The sequence below is a fragment of the Dipodomys merriami genome, unplaced genomic scaffold (assembly GCF_024711535.1).
Source record: "Dipodomys merriami isolate MVZ:Mamm:240054 unplaced genomic scaffold, mDipMer1.0.p SCAF_218, whole genome shotgun sequence".
NCBI lineage: Eukaryota > Metazoa > Chordata > Mammalia > Rodentia > Heteromyidae > Dipodomys > Dipodomys merriami.
This window is the reverse complement of record NW_027203582.1, coordinates 1,894,051-1,903,542: the sequence shown is the minus strand read 5'-3', so window position 1 is coordinate 1,903,542 and position 9,492 is coordinate 1,894,051. Positions and strand designations below refer to the sequence as shown.

Here is a 9,492-nt window from a genome sequence, read left to right as displayed (position 1 = left end):
TCTTGAACAACAAATATCTGGGAATATTTTGTTTTTGACATGTCAATCTTGACTTTATTCTTAAATTTGTGCTTATGTAAGAAATTTATGGTTCTAAAATTTCATGACAATTCTTTTGAACTTATTTTTTGTTGAATTGTCTAGTTTAATAAAATCCAACTGCACTTTTTTTGGGGGGATCCATTCTTGGGGCCTCAACTCTGGGCTTGGGCGCTGTCCCTCAGCTCTTCAGCTCAAGGCTAATGCTCTACCACTTGAGCCACAGCACCACTTCCAGCTTTTTTCTTTTTGCTTATGTGGTGCTGAGGAATCGAACCCAGGGCCTCATGCATGTAAGGCAAGCGCTCTACCACTGAGCCACCTTCTCAGCCCCCACAATTGCACTTCTGATATAAAAAATATTCTGTGCTCAATTCAGCCACACATACACTAACATTGGAACGATACAGAGAAGTTTAGCATGGCACCTGTGCAAGGACGATATGCAAATTCGTGGGGCGTTCCATATTTTTACAACAGATGCTGGAGGGGATGTGGCCACAAGGGAACCATACAACATTCTTGGTGGGAGTGTAAACTTGTTCAACCACTTTGGAAGACATTATGGAGGTTCCTCAAAAGATTCCACATAAAGCTCCCCTTTGACCCAGCAGTCCCACTTTTGGGGATTTATCTAAATGATCACAAACAAGACCATACTAAAACTACCAGCAAAACTATGTTTATTGCAGCATTTTTTACCATAGCTAAGATATGGAACCAACCAGCTGTCCCCACTACATGAATGGATCAAGAAAATGTGGTGTATATACACAAAGGAATTATATGCCTCCATCAGAAAGAATGACATTGCCCCATTTGTTAGGAAATGGAAAGACTTGGAAAAAAATTTATTAAGTGAAGTAAGCCAAGTCTAAAGAAACAGGTCCCATGATTTCCCTTATTTTCAATAACGAATATATGTCTGGGGTAAGCAGACAAGGTCAAAAGCTATGTGCATATGAACAGATATGATAACGTTAAGGGAATTGAACCCCACGATAGGGAAACAAGTAGTTTTTTGTTTCTTGCTATTGTTTCTAACGTACTTATAATGTGCGATGTGAATTTTTGTTTCTTTGTATATTCCTCCCCCACTCAATAACCCTTGTTTTCTCTGTATTTGAAGTTGGTGCATCTGCCTCTTTTATGTACGCTTCTCTAATTTGGGGAGGGGAAGGGAAAAAATGTGTGCGCGTGAACGCATGTGCATGTATGTGTGTTGGTATGCTCAGAGTTTGAAATCAGGGCTTAAAGGTCTTGCTAGGCCTTTCCTCTCTAGGTTGGTGAGGTACTATATGAGCTACATCTTCTTTCCTGGGTCTTTGCTAGTTCATTAAAAAGTCTGAAAAATAATTTCATGAATTTTTTTTTTTGACCCTGATTGACTTCCAATTGTTATCCACAAATCCCAGGTTCCTGAGTAGCTATCCTGAGTAGATAGGATTACAGATGTGACTAGCCAATACAAGGCTTTCAGAATAATTTTAAAAGTAGAAGAAAATTTACTTCATGGGGGCCTGTTTTATTATCTCCTACTTTTAAAGCATTTTGGATTGATTAAGTGTGAATTTATTTCATTTTTGGATTCTTAAAAGACAGTAAGTGATGATATTTAAAAGTTTTGGTACTTTTTAAAAAAGGAAACTGGAACTGTAGGACAGAAGAAATTTGTCTCTCTTTGGACCTCAATTTAGAAGCTCAGCTCTGTGCATGATAACCCAATGTCACCAACATAGTCTCTGTTGGAGACAAAATGTGATAGAAAACAATCACCATGGACAATATTTGCTATGCTATAATTTCTTGGACAATATGAATATTGAATTGAGAGTGTAAGAGAATGGAAAGAATTTACCTACCCTTTGTGTATTGCTGAAAGATTTTTGGAAACTTTGACTCGTTTCCTTCCTCACTGTGTGTCTTTGGGCCATGCACTTAGTGCCTTTAATTATAATTTTTCCCAACACTAAAATACTAATAACATTAGCATTATAGCAAATGTTATCTTAAGAATTAAGAGAAATAAAACTTGTAATATACTTAACATAAACTTCTATGAATGAGCTTTGAGTTTAGCCAGAAGTTTTTTTTAAATACTAAATAGAATGTCATAAGTATTACAGAAACCATTACATGTAGTGAAGCCGGGTAGATAACTTCTCATGCTGTAAATCAAACTGGTTATTTTAAGTCTTGTTAGTGTAAAAATATCAGGCACATAATAATGAAGGAATGTTGTAGACTGAGATGAAGTCCAAAAGAAAATGTACAAAACTGATAAAACAAAAGTATCTGAGCAGTATATTGTGTTTTACATCATTTAAGTTACATCTCAAAGATAAGGCAGACCTAGAAGAATGAATTGTCTTTTTGATATTCTATCATAGGTCTTTCCTCATTCTTGTAGAGGCATCATCAGATTTGAGGAACTAAGTTTTTGGTTTGCTTCCTTCCATTTAAGTTACATCATTTAAGTTATATCACAAAGATAAGGAAGACCTAGAAGAATGAATTGTCTTTTTGATATTCTATCATAGGTCTTTCCTCATTCTTGTAGAGGCATCATCAGATGAGAGGAACTGTATTTTTTTTTTTTTGTTTGCTTCCTTCCATTTATTCTTCAGTTTGAAATCTGAACTACATGAGACAGAAAGAAACCAAGGGAAATTAGTCATGCAGGGTTTGGAAAGAAAAATCAATGTAAAATAAAATACATAGCCTTGTATAAGGTCTAACTAAATTGAGTTATATAGTCTCAAGCATTAACAGAAAATGATTTAAGCAATATCATGTTATTGAAAACTGAAAAATGTTAGGAGTTGCTTTATTTTTTCCTTTCTACTACCTTGAATTAATTATTGATTTTGTACAGAGATTAAAGATGAGATTAACAAGAAACTTGATTAAAAATTGTCAAAATTTCTGAATAGACATGTTTACCAAAAAGCTCTGAAAATTGCCAGTGGGTTTACAAAGTTGTGTTTAATACAACTTCTATGCTGGCTTAATGTTTTGTAAACAAAAATCATTAGAGAAATGCAATTCAAAATTACTATGATACTACTTCATAACTATTATAACTCTTATCAAAAAAAATCAAAGGAACCAGGTGTGGTGGTAAAGGCTTGTAATTCGAAGCTTTTAGGAGGTTGGAGTAAAAGGATTTGGGTCTGAGGTCATCTTGGGTATTGCACACAGTAAATACCTGCCCTTTAAAAAAAACTCAAAAGGTAATAATTTTGGCTGGTGAGAGTGTGGAGAAAGGAAATTTTCTACACTCTTGGTCAAAATACAGATTAATACTCTCCTTGTAGAAAGTAGTATGCAGTTTTCTAAAGAAATCCAAAGTTGAAATATCATCTGACCCACCAATCATCTGATTATTTCTCTCTGGGTAACTCATAAATATATCTGTAGTTCATTGTTATTCACATTATTCACAACAACAGCCAAGATATAAATCGAAGTTCAGTGTTCAACTACAGACTAATAAACAACTGTGGTGCATGCACAAATATATTTTTCTGTTTCATCCTTAAAATAGCAAGAGACTTCTCCCATTAGCCACCACTTATAATGACCTGAAAGATGTATTGTAAATGAGGAAAAATGTTGTCTTCTGATTTTTGTGAACACACACACACACACACACACACACACACACACACACACACACACACACACACACACACACACATCAACCTCAAATATTAAGAGTGAAATTTTTGAAAAGTAAAGCAAAGTGGAATTGCTGGGGCATTTAGGTCACAATGTAGAAGATAGTAGATATACAGGATGAACCGGTATAGAGTTGTAATGTACAGCATGAGGATACAGGGGACAACACTGGCCTTACATAGGAATGAAGCTAAATAAGTAGGAGTTGTTCTTCCTAGTAGGGGTTGCTCTTTTGGATGCTCTTCCTCCAGTAATGGATAAGATGAACATAATTCTTTAAATATACCTGCCTGTTTGCAGAAATAATAACAAACAATATAGCAATAATGTTGTATGCTCAACATAAGACATGAGATTATCCTTGGTGTAAACTAATTATTACAAATAAGGGAAACCGTGGGACCTATGTTTCTTTAAGTCTGGCTTACTTCACTTAATATAATTTTTTCCAAGAACTTCCATTTCCTTACAAATGAGGTGGTATCATTCTTTCTGATGAAAGCATAGTATTCCGCATGTGTGTGTGTGTGTGTGTGTGTGTGTGTGTGTGTGTGTGTGTGTGTGCGCGTGTGTCTCATTTTCTTGATCCATTTATCTACTGAGGGGCATCTGGATGGATTCCATATCTTAGCTATGGTAAATAATACTGTGATAAACATAATTTTGCTGGTAGCTTTAATGTGGCCTTGCTTGTGGCCACCTGGTTAAATGCCCACCAGTGGGATTACTAAGTAATAGGGGAGCATTATTTTGTACATCAAGGATAATCTTAGTAAATGAGCAGAATAGCCCTATAGCTCTATACATATGATTGTATAAGGTGATTCTAAGTGAAATGAACTCCAAGACATGTTCTTTGATGTTTTTGTTCTTAATGTATTGCGTGATTTCTTTTTATCCTTTTGTGTTTTCCCCACCTATGGTGTATCCCCTGTAGTCACTGTATTTGATTTTGATACCCTGGTTATTGTAAATATGTTAATCTGAACTAGGGAAGGGAAAGGGAAAAAATGATGAGGCAAAGGACAAAGGGGGAACCTATGCAACAGTGATACACAGAAGACAATATGTTGGAAATAATCTGGAGGGGCTGTTGGGAGGGAAGAGGGAGAAAAATGGGGGAAGGGATAACAAATTAGAAAAGAAATAAATTCATTACCTTACTTATGTAACTATAACCCCTCTGTACATTACCTTGACAGTAAAATTTAAATAAAAAGTAAAATAAAGAAGGGATGGGAAGGGGAAACAAAGGAGGAGGCAACAATGCTTAATAAGAAATGTATTCATTATTTTGCCCATGTAATTGTAACCCCTCTGTATGGTATTTTCACAATAAAAATACAATAAAATACATGAGAGCAGCAATACAGGATATGGGACTGGGGAAAATACTATACAAAGAGTAGAACAGCTGTGGAGAATAATAATTTTACTTTAGCATAGGAAGTAATTAACTAGCATACAGATTTTCAGCCTCATGTCAGTCACTAAAAAGGGAAAACAACATACAAACCAGTAGAGATAAAATAGAAAACTAAACAATAAGGATGAAGAGACAGCTTGGACCAAAAATTACAAATGAGACAATTAGGAAACAAATAAAAAGCTGGTAAGTTTAAAAAAATATTACCCATAATTCTATTAATTGTTGTTTACATCACAATTTGTTAGAACTATAATTCAAATCACAGTTTAGTACTATATCATTTTAATAATAGGTTACTTATTATTGATTTCTTAATGCTGAATGTTTAATATGTAATTTTACTTTTAGCAGCTATAGAAAAGAAGAAAGTGAATCTAATTTTACTAATATATACCATGAATTGTAAAATTGAGAAGCAGAATTTAAACAAATAATATATTATTACTGTTTTAATTCTGTGAATTAATGTAATAATTCAAAGTGTATTCTACAATTAGCAATCATCTTAACTCATTGACTCTAGGCCAGGGGATCACAGGGGCCCAGAAAAGCTACTACCATGAATAGTAATCCTAGACCTCTAAAACAAAACAAAACAAAACCAGAAACAAAACAAACAAAAAACACTGCAGTAAGCACAGCCAGTCAGGGTTGCTATCACAGCCTACATGAAGTCAGGCCAGAAACAGAAATTGAGAGTCATTTAGCTGATAACTAATATATTTTTTTATGAGACAGACTCAAATGAGACTCCTGAGAGAGAGTCAGAAAGACTGATGAAAGGGACTAAAATTGATCACACAAAGATTGGAAAGTAGAATTCCTTGTAGAACAAATAAATCATAGAAAGCCTGTGCATGTAAGAACAAGACAGCAGACCAAATTCCAGAAATGCACATTATCTTAGAGGTCAGCTTAATGAATTATCAATAGAAATCTTTGAAATCTTAAATATTTGAACACATGTGGGAGAAGGACAATTGCTGAAGAGAAAGAAAATGGCATCACCCGGTTAGGATGTCCAATATCACATTAGGAATTAATAAAGCACAGATTTGTAATAAAAAGAATACAATTATTCCAAGTGAGTGGTTCATTTGTTTTGATGTAACAGTTCTTGATTTAGGTGCTAGCAATTAACATACAATTGATCCAGTCCCACAGCTGAGTTGATATTGACTGCAGTATTCCTACATAAAGAGTAAGAGAAAATTTACAAATGTCTGGTGAAATGAGTTGAGGATGAAGTGTTCTAATAGTGATAACTGAGGTTTAGACACAGGTAAAGAAGTGGACTTTCTTTTCTAAAATCCCCCCATTTTTAGTCTGGTGCCAGTGGCTCACAACTGTAATCCTAGCTACTCAGGAAGCTGAGATCTAAGGACAGCAGTTCCAAGCCCCCTGGACAGGAAAGTCCCAGAGACTCTTATCTCCATTTAACCACAGGAAAACCAGAAGTTGCACTGTGGCTCAAGAGGTAGAGAAATCACCTTGAGTTGAAGAGCTCAGGGACAGTGCCCAAGCCCAGACTCCAAGCCCCTCGACCAACAACAAAAGAAATCTCCCTTTTCTTGGACTGCCTACATCTTTTCCTAACATTCAACAAAGAAGCCATTTTATCACCCACAACATTTAAGTCCTAGCCTAGCTACTGCAAATAGAATGATTTGGTTTCTTATGTCAAAAGTTCATATTTTTAAAAACAAATACCAGAAGTGGTAACTTTTATTCCAGTCCTTGAACACTGGGCCTGGGCCCTGAACATGGTTATGCTGATAGCTTTCATGTGAGCTTGCTTGTTATTTATTGAATTACTGCTGATGAGGGGAATTACTGGGTCTTAAGGAAGATCTATATTTAGTCTTTTCAGTAAACTCCATACTGCATTCCACGGTGGATGAACAAGTTTAATTTCCCACCAACAGTGTAATAGAGTTCCCAATTGGCTACATCCATGTCAGCATTTGCTATTGTTAGTTTTCTTGATAATGGCCATTCTAACTGGGACGAGGTAGAATCAGTCTTGTTTACTTGTAGATTTGTGGGCACCTTCTAGCTAACATAAATGAATGAATCCATGAAACTTATATTGCTCTGAGTCTACATTCTGTTCTCTTTGCTCTTAGTATAATTTTGCCAAGCCTTTCATTTTCCTTAAGACTGGTGAAAAGTCATTTCTGATGGGTGAGTAGAATTCCACTGTTTGTGTGTGTGTGGTGTGTGTGTGTGTGTGTGTGTGTGTGTGTGTGTGTGTGTGTGTATGTGTGTGTGTGTGTGTGTGTGTGTGTTAAATCATGATAGGCCCATGAATTCATTTCTAAGCCTTCTGTTTCATCTATAATTTAGTAATTCCATATGAATTCATTTCTAAGCCTTCTGTTTCATCTATAATTTAGTAATTCCATATTAAATTTGGATTGCTTTCTCTACTTTATTGAACAATATAGTTGGGATTTTGATGACTATTGCATTGTCAATTTTTGGAGGGCCGCATTGCAGTTTCATCATGTAAATTCTTCCAACCAGGAGCATTGAAAGATTTTCCATTTCCTTGAGTCTCCTTAATTTCCCTTTTTAGATTTTTAAAGTTTTTACAATAGAGGTCCTTCACATTTTACTTTAATTAATTCCTAGTTTTGTTGTTGTTTTTTTGTTTAGTTTAGATTTGATTTGGTTTTAAGGCTAATATATATGAGGTTGTATTTTGGATTTCAGCATGGATCTTCCCATTGATGGTAACACAGAAAAACTACTGATTCTTGTGGTTTTTATACCCTGCTACATTGCTGAAGGTTAGCATCACCTTTAGTAACTTGAAGGAGGAAGCTATAGGGTCCTTTAAATACAGGATCATTTCATCTGTAAAAAGGGATAGTTTTACATCTTCCCTATTTGGATCCCCTTTATGTTTTTCTCTTGCTTATTGCTCTTGCTAGAAAGTCCACTGCCTTATTGAAGAGTAGTAGAGAGAATGGACATCCTTGTCTCATTCCTGATTTTAATGTCTTCATGCTTCCACTGTTAGATAAATGCTAATTATCTGTCATATACATACTCTGTAATATATTGAGGAATGTTCCATGCATTCCTAGCTTCTCAGACAATCATAAAGGGGTATTGGAGCTTGTTAAAAGCTATTACTTCATCCCTATAGACGATCATGTGTTTCTTGTCCCTGCTTCTGCTGATGGTTTGTATTATGATTATTGAGAAGAATATTGAATCCAATTGTATCCTAGGATGAATCCTATTTGATCATACAATATTATTTTTTTTGTTAGTTGCTGAAATTAGTTGGTGAGAATTTTATTAAGAAGTTCTGCATTATCACTTATCAAAGAGTTGGGTTCATAGTTCTCTTTCTTTGGTGAGTCCCTATGTGATTTGGAGAAGAGTCTAATTCTAGCTTCATAGAATGTGATTGATAATTCCATTTCTCTTTCTATTCCATTGAAGAGTTATAACTGTGTGTTGTAAGTTCTTTGCAGGCCTTAATTTCATGGTAAATTCATTGAGTCATAGATTTTTCTGGAATGGGAAGTGGTTTATTGACATTTCATTTTCATTTCTTCTTATGTGTTACTTCTTGCTTCAGATCCAGTATAGGAAAACATGAATTTCCCCAGGATTCTTCAGGTGATTGGCATAAGATTTTCAAAGTACTCTCTTATAACATTCTTAATTTTGCTTATATCTGTTGTGTTGTCTCATTTTTGTCTCTAATTTTCTGTATTTGTATGAGTTCTCTAATTATTTTGTATTGTTTTGTTTTTTATTATGAAGGTGATATACAGAGAAGTGGGTTACAGTTACATAAGTAATGAGTACATTTTTTTTTTTGGTCTGGTCATGGGGCCTGAACTCGGCCTGGGCGCTGTCCCTCAGCTCTTCAGCTGAAGGCTAGCTCTCTACCACTTGAGCCACAGTGCCACTTCCGGCTTTTTTCTTTTTGCTTATGTGGTGTTGAGGAATCGAACCCAGGGCCTCATGTATGTAAGGCAAGCACTCTACCATTGAGCCACCTTCCCAGCCCAAATGAGTACATTTTTAACAGTGTTACCCCTTCCTCATTTTTTTCTGCTTCCCCCAACCCTGACATCCCACTCCCACAAAGTTGTAACGTTTATTTCTAACATAGTGTCTAGTGAATATCACTGTTGCTTTGGTTAATCTTTGTCCCAACATTTCTGTGATTTTCCTTCCTTTCCCTAAATCAGATTAACATGTATAAGACAAAGGGTACAGAAATAAAAAACAGTGAGTACAGGAAATAAACCAAAGGGGAAAAACTAAATAGAAATAACTAAAAACAATTCACTATACAATCATCTTGCATCCATTTC

General features: G+C 35.3%; 1 non-coding gene across 1 annotated transcript; it reads left to right on the top strand.

Moving 5' to 3' along the window:
* Positions 1-405: 405 nt before the first annotated feature.
* LOC138834529 (U6 spliceosomal RNA) lies at positions 406-512 on the top strand. Its single transcript, XR_011374171.1, has one exon. It is a non-coding gene; the product is annotated as a U6 spliceosomal RNA (small nuclear RNA).
* Positions 513-9,492: the final 8,980 nt, after the last annotated feature.